General features: G+C 38.2%; 1 protein-coding gene across 3 annotated transcripts in view; it reads right to left on the bottom strand.

Moving 5' to 3' along the window:
- Positions 1–15687, bottom strand: part of PALS2 (protein associated with LIN7 2, MAGUK p55 family member) — a 1432251-nt gene that overhangs the window by 282008 nt on the left and 1134556 nt on the right. The gene's annotated exons all lie outside the window — the stretch shown is intronic.

The following is a 15687-nucleotide window of genomic DNA, read 5'->3' as shown; positions in this document are numbered from 1 at the left end:
GCCATAGTGTGGAAATTATAGTTGTGTAAGTAAACTTATCGTAACAGTAGATGTTCGAATAAATACTGCCACAGTAGCCTTAGCCATAAAGGTTACATCATGCATAAGCTATAACAGCTGGATGGTTTCTAAAGCTTAAAGGCACCTTCAACACATGCAAACTATTATCAGTTCAAGCACACCTGAAGAAAACCAACAGTCTGGGCATCAGCCCTTTTACAGCTGTTAGGTCAACTGAGAAAGGGAGGCTAGAGCCCTAAAAGAGGTCAATGACAGAAAAATAAATAAAAAACAAAGGTACCCACCGTAGCAACAAAAACATACAAAAATAAGAGGAATGAAGAAGGGAGTGCTGTTGCTCATTCGAACATCTACTGTTAAGTTTACTTGCGCAGCTGCAGCATGTTCATAACTTGCTCACTGCTGCAGTAATGTCAGCTAATGGGTAAATGACCAGAGCTTATACTGAATGGGAGGGGGAAGGAGGAGGGTCCAGCAGCCCCTGGAGATTGGTACTACCATGCTACCATGCCTGCTCCAGACATGCAGAAGTAATCTAGTTTGTAGTGTTTTTTAAACATATACACAGAGGGCCAAGTTCCTAGAATCCATCCCTTTCCAAACAGCCACAGATGAAGTCAAGACCCTGGTAGAGTAAGCCTTGGCTCTGCTTGGATTTGGTTTATTGCGGTAGGTATAACAAAAGGTAACAGCACGAGACAACCATTTGGAAATATTCTGCTTTGACACAGGTTATCCCTTTTTCTTATCTTCATAAGAAATGAGTTCTGAAAGTTTTTTATCTGTTAAGACCGCATCCAAGTTATCTGTGAACATCTAGAATGCGGATAATCCTCTCTCCAGAGTCTTTGAGTCCTGGAAAAAAAAAAAGAGTGGGAAGGATAGCTTGGCTCAAGGTGAACTTGGACCACTTTAAGTATAATGAAGGATTAGTTCTCAAAGAAACCCTGTTTTTGTAGAAAATGAGAGAAGGCTGACTCAATATAAGAAACAGCTTGCAAATCTGACACTCCTGCAGAAGTCAGGATAATCAACAAAACGGTTTTCCTTGTTTCCTTGCTAAGTACCTCAAACCAAACTGATGAGCTGGTTCAAATGGAGTAAGAATTATTTTTTCCAAAGCAAAGTTGAGATCCCAAGGAGACATCTGTTTTCTAGGAAGTCTGGTATGTAACATCGCTTTCAAAAACATTTTAACATGAGAATGCACTGAAAGGGGAGGATCCATGAGCAGACATGCTGAAATGGTCTACAATTGTGGCTTGACAGGAGTGTAAGAAAGGCCAGAGGATAATAACTCACACAAATAATGTAGAACCAGAGAAATACTAAAAGGGGTCATGGTTATTGTCTTGGCACAAACTAGAAAATATTTTACATTTGCTAATGTATGCTTTCCTAGCAGCATGTTTCCTTGCCTCTTTTAATACTTGCTACACGCCCTCAGAAAATATGTGCCTAAAAGGAATTAAAACTTGATCATCCAGATATTTAGCTAAAGTTATTTCAAGCTGGGGTGCATCAACCCCCCTATCTCCTGTGTGAGTAGGTCTAGTCTGTGAGTAAGCTTGTGGTAACTGTCCATAGCCATTTCCAAAAGAAGTGAGAACCACTGTTGCTGGGCCAAAAGGGAGTCAAGTAGGATGATCTTTGGACAGCCCTTCTGAATCTTCACAATAACCCTGTACATCAACGGGAAGGGTGGAAAGCATACAGGATAATTCCTGTCTAAGGAAATGAAAATGCATCAGTTTTCCAGGCCTTCTTGTATGGCGTCCTAGAGAAGAATTTTGCTAGTTGATTGTTGTGAGTGGAATTAAAGAGATCTATTTGAGACTTTCTCAACAGCTGAATCAATTCCTGGAAAACTCGCTAATTTAATTTCCATTCAAGTGAGTCTGCCATGGTCCTGCTCAGCTCGTCTGCCACAAAGTTAGCTCTGACAGGATGTAGGAAGCCTAGAGAGAGAGATTGTGTTGAAAAGCTGAATCCAAGGCTACCACAGCAAGTCTGCATAGAAGGTAAGATAGATCCCCCTCTAGTTTATGTACCACATTACTAGTGTTGTCTTGTAATCAACCTGTAACGGTCCTGGAGACAACAGATGGCAGACAGTTGATAGCATTTATTACTGCCAACAACAATTTTACATCTGTGTGTTTAGGTTAGTCTTTTTTGCTCCATAGTCTGTGCTCCTAAAGTAAAGTGTGAGGTCCCTGTAGTTACAGATTATGCTGGAGCTGGAAGGGAAAATGGGAAGCCGGAATTCACATAAAACTGACCTCTACACCAAAGCAGTTCTCTTTTTACAAATCCCAAAATGGTAATCTGGAATGTCAGGGGATTGCTGATGTTGGGACCACACTAATTTTAGGTACTAGTTAATTTTAGGTACTAGTGAATTTTTCTATGTGGAATCAGGCTACAGGAATTGTGAGACTCGTGGATGCCATGAAAACAAAAGTTACATACTCACCATAATGATAGATGCATGTTGACTGCTTCAACCTATGGGTTATTAGATCTGACACTGATCCGATGTCGGCTGTTTTCCAAGACCTCAGTACAGTAAGTGCTGCCTCCTCTATCCATAACCCCTCCCACGTCACTGGAACTACCTCAGATCCAGCTACCCTCTCTTCTAAGAGAAGGACCCAAAGAAAGAATGTGGGCTCCCTGGTCGAGCATCGCTGAGGTAACAAAAATAGCCAAAAAGGTGGGGAAGGAAGGCTGAAAAATGGACAGCATGGATCTATCATTATGGTAATTACATAACTTTTGTATTTGATGTTGTCTTTTCCATTTGGGTTCAATCTGTGGGACAGAGTCTGGAGGTGTCATGGAAGGTTATTGCACAATACAGTGCAGCCATATGAAGCCCTAGACCTGGATTGAATATCCAGATTGTAGTAGGGCACAAAGAATTGATGACCCACCCAAGTTGCAGCTGCACAAATGTCATCCAAAGCATCTCTGGAGGCAAAACTGTAGAAGTAACCATAGCTGTGGTAGAATGATCTTTGGGTTTGAGAAGCTATGACTTTTCCTTCAAAACATAACCAATGAAGTATAATCAGAAAGCAATTTAGACAATGTAACCTTGAAAACAGAAGCACCCAAATGAGCCTTACAGAATGAGACAAACTAATTAGACTTTCTAAAGGACCTTGTTCTAGCAAAATAGTACCTCAATTGCCTATCAAAGCAATGCAGGTATTCACTCCTGTTAGAAAATTTGAGAAAATAGACTGGAAGATGAATGGATTGATTCAAATTATTTCCTGACAGCATCTTAGTCAGAAAAGAAGGGTCTGATCTGAGGGACACACAGTTTTGATGGGCCAGCAGAGAGTGCCTGTTACTCTGACACATGCTTAGCAGAGGTAATGGCCACCAAGCACAAAGTCTTCCATGACAACAACTCCAGATCGACAGCAGCAGAAGGCTCAAAATGAGAAATGCCCAGCATCTAAAGCAAAAAAGGTAAGTCCCCAAGATAGAACACAGTTTCACAGAGAAGAACAGAGTTGGTGTTTTCAATTCTGGAAGTGAACAGGTTGCAACACAGAGTGCCCCAGTGCCGAAAAATCTGAGCAGCAACCCTCAGATTCAAGGGCCACTCATGAGGAAGGCGAATGTTGCTGCTTAAACTGTCTGCTAAGATGTTGGATTTCCCCAGGATGTATGCTGCAATCAGAAACTGTTGAGTAAAAATCACCCATTGCCACACCCTTATGACCTCCTGACAAAGAGGGTAAGACCCTTGTTTATTCAGATACCAGATTACAGACATATTGTCTGTCTGGAAAGTAATAACACCCTTGGGGAGAACATCTTGAAGAGCTTACAACAAAAGGAGGACTGATCTCATCTTCAAGACATAAATGTGCAGGTTGGCCTTGGCCGGAGTCCAGGCCCCCTGTATAATCCTCTTTTCGAAATACCCCCCCCCCCCAGCAGACAGGCATCTGATGTGACCATAGCCTGAGGAGGGGGAACAGCAAACAGTCTCCAGTGCACAGAAAGGGAGACTCCAAATTCCAACTGATTTATTCCTGACAAACTTGGGTCACGGCAAGTGAAAAATCCATCGGATGTGTTGAATATGACCAGTGGACTGCCAGGGTCCACTGTAATGCCCTTATGTGACAGCTGGCCAAGGGAATCAAATAAAAGGCAACTGCCATGTGTCCCAAAAGTCTGAGGATAAGATATACTGGATGCACACACTTAAGGACCTTGTCAGATCCCAAAGACTTGATATTCTGGATTCTGGAAGCTTGGCAATCTGGGAGACTGTGTCTAAATGGCACCCTATAAATTCAAAGGACTGAACTGGATGGAGAATGGACTTCAGGCAGTAGACTGTGATCCCTAAGGAACTACAAGGCTGGAGTAAGGTGTCCCTGGCCCCAAGCAGACATGCTCTCTTTGGGGCAGTTATGAGCCAACCGTCCACATAAGCAAAAGACCTGGAACCTTTACAACCTGAGCAAGGGTGGTACCACTGCCATAACCTGATGAACACCTGGGAACGATGGATAGTGTATATCACCCTGAGTTAGAAGATGCTGAATGACAGGAGGCAAAAAAGAAGTCTGATCTGATGGATGAGGAGAAATTTCCTGAAAAGAAGGGAGAGAGTCCCCACTGACATCTGTATCACTGAAGAAAATTTACTGTCAACGAGGTCATCCAACTCGCCTAAGACAATCTGTTGCCAAAGAGAAAAATGGAGAGACAGATTTTGGGAAAGATTTAAAGGTTTGCCAGGGTGGGAAGGGAGAGGTGGCATTATGTAAATACTCATGCAGACTTATTGGACTGCCCTTTATTCTGGGGTGCTTTGCTTTCTGTTTGGAGCCCTCCGGCCAGTGTTTTTTTTTTTTCTAGGTTTGCTTGCCAGCAGCTTGCTGTGTCTATTTATTTATTTTCATAAAATGGATTAGACATAGAGATTACCCTTGACAAATTTGGAGAAGGAAAGTTGAAAAATCTAAAACTTCCTGAATCAGCCTCGGTCTCTTATGACACTTTTTCAGTACCTCCACAAGTGGTCCAAACAACCTCTCTATACATAGCAGAATTCACAATTTCAGCTTTTACATGTGTATGCAACCAAGCAAAACTTCTCATTCCCAGTAACAGCAGCTCTGGAAGAGGCATCAGCTAAATCATGAGCACATTAAGTGTTTAAATCACTTGAAACACAGAAGCAATGAAATTACACACACATGATTTTTCCTCAGAGGAGGGAAAAGAAGCTATAGTGTTCCTCATATTCTCAAAAGAAGCAATCATAAACTTTAATGCATGAACGTGACAATTAAGAATTCTGAAAATAAGTGCAACAGAATAATACATTTTCCCAAGTCTTTCAAGGGCTTTCCCATCCTCATCAGAGGGAAAGGGATTAGCATTTACCAGATATTTCGCAGCAGCTGGGCCAGATCGGGGGGGAGGGGGGTTAGAAAATCATTTTTAAGACTGAGTGACTTTATACAATGTATCTTAATGGTAGCAGTCCAGCTGTCGGGCAAGTTACAGGCTGTAAAAAAAAAAGCATCTTCCAATGTTGAAGAACAGGAGAAACTGGAGTAAGTTTAGGAAATTCTAGCTGCAATAAATCATAATATTTCATTACAGTGTGATATTATTATGCTCCCAGTGAAACAACTGATTCCTTCTCAACATGGTTTCAGAAAAAGAAAATCATTCTTGAGGACTATGAGAAGAGACATTCTCTTCAGAGTCAGAATCATATACCAGAGGACAGAAATCTAAATTTCTCCCGTCACAATCATTTTCATGCTCAATATCCTAAAAATCTTCAGAAAAGAAGAATTTATTTCTCTCTAACAGCAACACCAGAACTAGAAGGGATAATAGCATGAACTAAATACAGGTCTAAAATTACCCCTGTACAAAGCAGCAGCAGGGGATGATGCAAGCCTAATCTTCTGCTTCTTTCTGACAAGAATTTTTATAGAAGCAGACCAAGTTCCTACAGGCAAATCCTCCCTAGTGACAGGCATCCCAGTCAGATAAACGGGGGTAATTCCCTGCTCCTTCCTCACAGACTGACAAGAGTGGTTCTCCCTTGTCTATCAAGGACAATCCAACAGCCAGAGGATACGTCTAACCCCCCAGTCCATAGTGGCTGTAGGAACTACACCAGATGAAGCCAAGGGAAAAGATGAATAGTCTAATGAACCAGAATTGTCCACATCTGTGGCTGAGGCAAATTTGTAGTCTGCTGAAGGGGCAAAGGCTGCTTCAAAATTTTTATCTTTTTGTGGCTGGAATAAGGAAGAACCATGTAACCAGTAAGGTACTCCACGGTGAAGATGAAAAGGATACCTGAAACCTGGGTATGACTAACAGTAGTAATGGGTAAAACAGCTAAGTAAAAAGTAAATTGTATCATAAAACACTGTGAAAAGCACGCAGCCCTAAAAGTAAATTAACACAAATAAGTCATGTGGCAGACAAAATACTTATTAGCTTAAAATAAGTTATTTCACAGAAAAAGAAAGTCTCTGTGAGAATATAAAAATGGTGAAATCACCCCCCCCCCAAGGGAAATTATCAGTAACGGAAAACCAATAGCTGACCGTAAATCCTCAGAAGCTTGCAAGCGAAGTGGCAGGAAAGCCATGATGGCGAGCTTTGAGACTAAACCGTTGTTTTTCTTCAGCTTTACTCGAGCTGATAATGGTCTGAGTGAGTGGAAGGTGTCCTTAATAGAAGCTGGCCAGCTGTTATATCCTGTGTAGGATATAACCCATACAGGTAAGGCTACTTGCAGCAGTAATCAAATGATAAAAGTCAGAAGATGCGCAACCCTAAAACACCAGAATAGCCAAATGTGCTGATCACAGGAAACTCGAGACAATTAAATCAAAGATGACAAACTGCAAAGCACCTACTTAACCACTATATTTGAAATAAAAATGATCAGTAAACTTGCAGTTTTTTTAAAGTTCTCAAATACAGGCAGAAAAATCAGTATGGAAAGTATTGCACAGTCACAGACCAGCTGATTTGCCAGTACAACTTGCACCTGTCCTAGCTCCACTGCAAACGTTCAAGTAGTTAATGTGGCAATTTCTCTGGCATGATGCCAGAGGAGGAGGAAAATTCATTTCACCCAGTCCTCCAAAACAGTATACATTGCCATGTTGTCACTCCAAGCATCATCAGGATGGAACAGCATTGCTGTCAAGGATGAAATAAAGGTTATCTTGCTCTTTTAAAAGTCAGTGGACAAAATTAACCTTACTCTACCCTTACACAAATCACCGACACAGTCGGATACTGATAGGTGGGATAACAATCAGAAGGATACTACCTTAGAAGACGAGCTAAAAAAGAATTTTCTTTTTGCGATAGCATGCCTATGAATTTGCCATACTGACAGTCTACTGGAACAGTGGAACTTGGACAGGTAGCTCTAGAATATACTGACAACAGGAAGTGGGAATGCAATCAGTCATACTGAACATGCATTATTTTACACTGAATTAGTTGTTTCATCACTGTCTTTGGATATACACACTGTAGAAAATGAATTTGATGGAAAAGTATCTGTAGCTGCTGTGACCAAACCAAGCAAAGCAGCATGTTTTTGCAAGATGAATGTATGAAGAGAATCCCAGTGCAGCACTAATGTAACACTGTAATGGTACCATAACACTGCAGACATGTCACACTGTTGCTGCAGTAATATTGCAGACCATTTCTAATCCACAATGTGTGCACTCAAAACACTATTTAGTAATAGGCTGGCAGAGGGGTAAATGGAGAAGGATGACAGTCAATGAATACATAAACTTGATTTGAAAAAAAAAATGCTAAAAGAATAGATAATGCCAAATCTTATTTATTTCAAGTGTGTGTGTCAAGTTTTTTTTATAAACATCTTTTATTAAATAACAATTAAAACAGTGACACAGGTACACATACATTAATATAAAAGAAAAACAATAGCAACATTTTAATACACATTAACTTTTTAGTTTTCATTCACTCCAGTATTACAAAAATTGCTCAATTCCTTCTATTAAACTTCATTCATCCTCCTGTGCATTAGTCTATATGTATTGTACCCCACAGATTCAATTTACTGCTATGCAATTTGCTCTTTTTTCTAAAAATCCCACCTCCAGTTCTTCTATCTACTTTACATCATTCAGTATTTCAAGTACAGTTGGTTTAGATTTGGAATTCCCTTTTTATAGAAATTGCTTTTTCTGGTAGCCAGTAACATTGAACTTAATAAGGTCTTAACTATGTCTAGGCAAGTCAGAGCCTATGCTCCAGATTCCGAGAGAGTTACTCTCAGTCTAAGACTGCCCTGATTCTGAAAGACTAGCTCTCAGTTTAAGTGGCTTAGTTCAGTGCAAGGCCCATCTATACTCAGGCTTATACCAGGGGCCAGATTCCAAAAGACCTGAAATGGTCCCTAAATGTTTTACTGCTTACTACCTCTCATTCACAAAATCACACTGATCCATATCTATCAATTTTGACAGCGCCTCTGCTATTCATTTACCTAGAATAGACAAACACTTTATAAAAATGGTTTTAAATTAAAAATGGTCTGTATGAATAGACTGGGAAGAGGCCAAGAATTTATTTGGACTGCGGGATAGAGATTACCTTCCCTATCAAGAATTGATATTAGAGTATAGGCACAGAGAAAGAAGTAGGGTGATCCTAAGTGAAAGACCAGCAATGGTAGAGTTTTTAGTAGAATCTAGAACTGAAGCTGCTGTTAAAAAAGGAATAATTAGTACAGCACACACAAAATACTGCATGATAACTATAAGAATCAATCAGAGGAGGTTAGAAAGGATTGGGAGCAGGGACTGGATAAGTAATTCACAAAAAAAAAAAAAAAAAAAAAAATGGGGGATATATATGTGTCTCCCAAATATGCAACAAAGCTTATGTAGATATTTTTATACCCTAAGTAGACTCCAAAGAATTTTTCCTCAGGTAGAGAGCAAATGCTGGAGGTGCGATGGGAAAGAAAAAGGCAAGTGGGAACATTTTTCTGAGAGTATAATGAATTGGCAGATTTTAAGGATTCCATGCAGACTACTTTTGTCAGAGATACTGGATGAGCAAATTGGTATAACTAAGAAAATTATTTTTTTGAACTATGATACAGAACCGGAATTGCCTAGACATAGTAAGGCCTTGCTGAGTCTAATTTTGTTGGCTGCCAAAAAAGTAGTTGCTAGAAAGCAAAAATCAAAGTCTAGGCCAGCTTTACTAGAAATAGTGAAGATAGTAACAGAGATAAAACATCTGGAACTGGGATCTTTAGAAAAGGGTAGGACGGCAGGATTTTAATGAACTATGTAATTGAGTGACAATGACTGGGCAGACTATAAGTGACATATTGTTTGTGACTACAACTATGTCAAAATGGTTTGTGATGTATAATGTTTGTAACTAAAATTATGTCAATATGGTTTGTTTTCATGTATATAAATGCATGATTGTCTAAGTCATACGTGATAATTTAATACAGATGTTTGATGTTTCTTTGTAAAAAAAAAAAAAAAAAGAAAAGAAATTGGTCTCTATGAAGAAAGGTCTGAATGGTCTTTGTCCTCTTTGGGTAACACACTCATCGCATTTTTTTCCAAGATGCTGGTATCACCCCCTTTTTTAAATACTGTTAAATAAAGCTTTCCAGATCTTTATCGCCTTCCTCCTTCACATTTTCCACAAGAATACTATCTGTTCAAGGAGGATTCCCTATTGGTAGAGTACACATTATTTTTTTACCTCATTTCTTCCTATCTTCACTATTAATTATTTAGCCTCAACTTCTTCTAGCCTTAGCAAAATTGAGCTTTCCATGAATTTTTCCATTTGTACTTTTTCTTGGTTTCTACATTCCTGTGAGTTATATAAATCTTCATAAAATTTTGGAAATATACAGGATCTCTGGTTATTTTTCTCGTCACAGGCTCCCTAACGTTAGTGGTGTCAATTTCTATATTATTTTGCCTTAGTCATTGTGCTAGAGGCTTCTATGCTCTGGAGTTGTTATAAAAAATAGTTGCTTAACAGTAAAATTTTTAAACCCATGAATATAATCCCAAACATTCTCTTATTTTCCCTTCAGCACTCTTCAGTTGCTCCTCTTCTTGTTCTGTGAAATTCCCTTTATTCTGCAGTACTTTTACCCCTTATCAACCCTCTAAATAATTTCTATTATTTCTTTCCCATCTCTGTTTTACTTCTACCTTGTTTTTAAACTCCATTTTCATCTTTATTCCACTCACTAGCTATCACATCTGAAAAAATATATATAATTTCACTAATAGCTCTCAAATCATTTCTACAATCCATTTCTTAAATTCCTTTTTTAACACTACGATAGCACTGGTGTCTCAGTTTTACTTCATTACCCAGCATCTTTATCTTAGTTTTTAAAGGTGCAAGATATGAAATAGTTAATGAAGGTATGTCACACTTTTAAATTAAATAATTATGCTCTTGTGAAATACAGTTTCTCAACAACCTAGCCTAGTTGCTGCACTTTGGAGAATAATATTTTTATTATAAATTCCTACTACTGAATTCACATACTCCATACCAAATATCCTGATACATTTCTTCAGAAATCTGCCCTATCATTATATTTTCCCTTCAAGCCCCCCCCCCCATACATCACTATTGCAAACCAAGTTCCAGTCCCCACCCATAAATAATGGTCCTTATTAAAAGGTGTTCTCCCAAAATTCTCAAACTCTGTAGTAGTAGTAGTTGTAGGTGGAATATAAATACATGTCAGTGCAATCTTCCTCCCCTGCCAGTAACCCCTTCTGCCAAAATAGGTTCTGGGTCATACAGGTTCATAAGCAAGTACTAGGCTAGCTTCCATTTTAAGACTAGCCAGCTTCCCCTTTTGTGCTTAAAATAACCTATCCCATTTGGTTATAGACTGGCCTTACCCATCCAATGGTTGATGAATTACATAATATCTCTAATGAGAATAACCGGCACCATAGATGATTTGGGGTGGGGGGACCTATGCATGGAATAAAGCATTTAGGAACTGCCTCTGTCCATTAGTAGTGCAGGGGGCAGTTCTGGGATAAATTTTCTGTTTCCCACCCTGAGATCCAAGTTGAGCTTAAATATAGACAGGGATGAACTTTATGTATTTCTCTTCTATCACAAGACCTCCCTAGCAAGCATTATTATTCTTTACCTTCTCCTTTGTTTCTGATATCTTGATGAATGTCCACCCTGAAATTCTTTCTTTATCAAATTCACATGCATATTTCTATCTAACTTTGCCTCCTACAGCACTGCTATTTGCACTCTACATTTTTTGATATAACTCAGTACTCTTTGCTTTTTGGTCTATACCTGTAAGACCATTTACATTTTATGATATTATGGACAGAGTATCAGTTATGACAGAAAGCTGCTACTCCCACCTGTTATTCATGACAGTTTTGAATGTACATCTCCAGTTTTTAGCTTATATGCACTCACCTGAACCCGCACCATGTATTTTCACAGCATTTTATCTAAATAAAAATACTCAATCAAAAAACTACACATTTTTTTAAAATTCCCTCTTACTCTTTTAATTTACAAGAAACAAACAAAACCAAGCACACTTTCAAAAATGGCAGTTTCCCTCTCTAGATAACAGCAGCTGCCCCCAATTCAATTAATGCACACACATACATTACCTATTCTAAAATGATGGTTACCTACGTTAAAATGCATGTTAGACTCTGTGTTCCTAAAAATATTGACTACTTCATTTTCTTATCAAAATTCCCCTCCCAGATGCAGAAAACAGGTTGTTTACTTTCAGTGAGCAGTAACTTTTAGCCCCAAGAAAAAGTGTACTACCCAACTTTAAATAAATTAAACTGTACATTGTTACATTAAATGCTTTATAAGTATTAAGGCTGCTGGGGAGGCAAATATATGTATTATCTTACTCACTTCCCACGCATTCAAACTTCCTTTAATTTTCACCGAGCTGCTTCCCAGTGGATGTTTAAATGTTAAATATACTATACATACAGTACAGTGTGTTCAGATGTCTGTTGATTAAATCCTTGTACCTGCAGAAAGCTCATCTGCAAGTAACAGCAGTTGACAATGAGAAAATAACGAGCAACTTTGCAGATACCTGAAAAATCTTTGTAAATTTCACTCAGAACACACCATACAGACTTCAAATTGTTAACTCCTTGGACCTGTAGAGTTCTTGACTCCCACTGACAGCATTTGCTAATGGAAAAATAGGCAATGACTTGGCAAATACAAGAAATTAAAAAAAATGCCTTGCCTTTTATCAGTTTGTCTTTTTTACACACCTATTTGCTTAAAACATGTCTTTAACATAAACAAATGACATTAATCTGGATATCCACCCATGCATAAAAGGGGTGATTACTATTTTAATTTTACATATGATACAATCAATACACTTCTGCATCTTCTACCTCAGCAGCCCAAGATCACAACATTATATTAACTTTAATTAGCTTCCCTCCAGCTTCCTTCACCCTGTCACAGTGAAAGGCTGGATACATTAAAACAAGAAAAAATACCTTCTTGCGTTAATATCTTTATCATATACAACTGTCACTAATAATACTCCACCACCTCACATTTAAAATACCCCTAACTGTACCCTACACAAAACTGCTTTATATTACAGCATGTTTCAAACATGAACAAAAACTATTTTACATAGTTACTGCTTTTCAGTGTCATTCTAAACACTAATGACAGGTGTGGTATGTGGTATACATTTCAACGACCAGACAGTCTGCAAAATTCCTGTCTTTCTCAGCCACTTCATGCAAAGCCACATATTACATATCTAATCATATACCTAATAAGAATTGATGATTTATAGTATTCCATTATTCTCTAATTTCACAACATTGCTGGTCATATCAATCTCCTAGTACTAGTGCTTGGTTCAAACCCAAAGTATACCAGACCCTTATAGTCAGCTCTTGTGTTTTGTTTCTTTTTCAGTCAAACAAGCATTTTCCTTTTGAGCAATGGAAAAATTGCACTACTAAACTATCTTCATGGGCTCTGCTACTGTCAAAAGAATCAGAAGTGTGTCCCGTTTTGCTTGCTGATATTCTTTGTTGGCTAAACTTTTTTATTTCATACTTAGTCTGTTTTGCATCCAAAAATGATATGATTCTCCACAAAAAAAATTCTGAAGGCAGCTGGACAGTTTGAATTTAATGCCTGCCTTTGACAATCCCTCACTGCTGGAATAAACTTGCTTCTTTTCTTCCTGTACAGTGAATAATCAATTTCTATAAACATTCTGTCTCTAGTGTTTAATACTTTTTCTGTCACAACGTTGCCAAGAGCAACTCCTTCTGCTGGTATGACTGCATCTTTACTTATATAGGTCCTGGCTGCTTTCTCGTGGTCAGATTTGGAGCATATACACTACATGCCCTTTCTATTAACTCATTAACATCTACGTGATGTAGAATGTCACATCTCTAGCAGCCTACACACATCATTCCATTTCCGAGTAATTTTTGAAAAATAAACTTAAAAAGCATAAAATAAACAAATGTAAATGTTTTGTGAATGATAAAAGCTAATAAAATGGTACAAATAGCAATGCTAGCAGTAAGAAGCATTTTATAATAATCAGTTTATTCATAGTCTTTCTATAAATATTACAACATACTATAATGCACTCAAACCCATAATTGCATTTTTTGTCAAACTTTAACAAATTGTCATATCTTGGAAACTGTACAACCTGTAATGCATCAATCCCCATTAGGTATATTGTTAGAACACTTTTGTTATCCAGAGATAAGCCTTCACATAGCAAGACATTCCTCTCTGAATACATGTTTATGGGGATATTTACAATACTATGAAAACATATACTTGACTGTATAAATCAGCAGCACAACTAACATTGAATACCTTCAAGATGTGCAACTTGCAGTTCAAATCAAACATCAATGACAGCTTTCTTCAAAACATCTAAAGTTTCACCTGTTGCACTGTAATAGTTTGTAGGTCACTTCTTTGTATTAAGTACATATGGTCACAAGGTTTATTTTCATAATTATTAATAAACACGTAGCAGTATCTCCAGTACAGTGCGAAATAAATGAACAATGGCAAGGAGTTTTTTTTTTCTTACACCATACCATTGCACTCCATACCCCTCAGTATCATGTAGGTCTCAGTTACAAAAATATGAAAATAAATATGAACATATGAATATGTGGAAAAGAGTGATTCACTTCTCTACTGCAGGACATCCTTAATTAACAATCTTAGGGTAATTTTGTTAATTACTCCTTGCCCTTTACAAAAATGCCCATTATCAGCTGGTAAGTTACTTAAAGAAGCCAGACCCAAAAAAGGTCTGGACACCATAACGCAGTAAAGGTGTTAACTGGATGCATACAAAAAAGTGTCATATGCTTGAATGAGTTAACAAATCCTGCTGTAGAACACCAGTCCAGTCGCTTATTTAAATTTACTAAAATTAATATAGCAATAACCCACGCCTGGGTGTGGGTAATGCTAAATTTACCCACGGTTGGCATGGTTTGGTCCCGAGGCGGCCCGAGGACCAAAGCCAACCGTGGGTAAATTTAGCATTACCCACACCCAGAAGTGGGTTACTGCTATTATACCATGACATTATTTAAGAAAAGAAACTATTACTTTTCTTAAATAATGGCATAGTATAATATGCCTGTTTACTGCCCTTCCGCAGATGTCTGGCATCTGCGGCAGTTCTGATGTACTGCGCGCGGTACATCAGAGTTGAGCAAGCAACGGAGAAAGCAAGATCTCCGTTGCTTTTTTTTTAGTGTTTCGCTATGTTAAATGAGTTTAACATAGCGAGACAGTTTTAAAAAAAGCAACGGAGATCTTGCTTTCTCCGTTGTTTAAACACTGTCGCTATGTTAAATGGGTTTAACATGAGACAGCTTTAAAATAAGCAACGGATCTCTGTTGCTTATTTTAAAGCTGTCTCGCTATGTTAAACCCATTTAACATAGCGAGACAGTGCTTTAAAAAAACGAGTTATACTAATGGAAAAAAGTCCGGGCGACCGGACCTTTTTCCATTAGTATAACTCGATTTACAACGGGCACGCTGGCCAATCAGCGTGCACGTTTTGGGGGGATCATGGTATAATACAGGTCTGTTCATTCCAGTCTCTCTGGTGTAGTAGAAAATCTCAAGTTCTCTCTGTGCTCTCAGTGTTCAAACTTTATATTTTTGAAACATCTCTTCTTGAAAAGCCTCATGCTCAGCCAGCTTTCTTTCATGTAGCCGCTGATTTTTGTAATTATATCAGCTTGCCTAAATAGCTAGTTAAAGTTTCTTCTGTTTTTATAGCCTTTTGTTATTTGACTGTATATATCCCTTCAGGGCTTCAGTTATTTTAAACACCTCTGAGGGCATTTAATTTATTTTACCTCTAAATTAGTGGAAGCTACACCTTGAACCAAAGCTGAAACTTCACTGTTTTTTTTGCTTAACAGCTGCAAGATTCTTCCCAGTCAAGAGTTTTTCTTCTGTTTGTTTAGTTGATTTTTGGTTACATTCTCCAAATTTCTAATTTGCTACCATGCAGGCAGTGTAATTACA

This window comes from Protopterus annectens, chromosome 3.part1 (assembly GCF_019279795.1).
Source record: "Protopterus annectens isolate FY-2018-M chromosome 3.part1, PAN1.0, whole genome shotgun sequence".
In the NCBI taxonomy this organism is placed as follows: Eukaryota; Metazoa; Chordata; order Ceratodontiformes; family Protopteridae; genus Protopterus; species Protopterus annectens.
The sequence above is the reverse complement of the archived record's forward strand: the minus strand, read 5'-3'. Positions and strand labels throughout refer to the sequence as shown.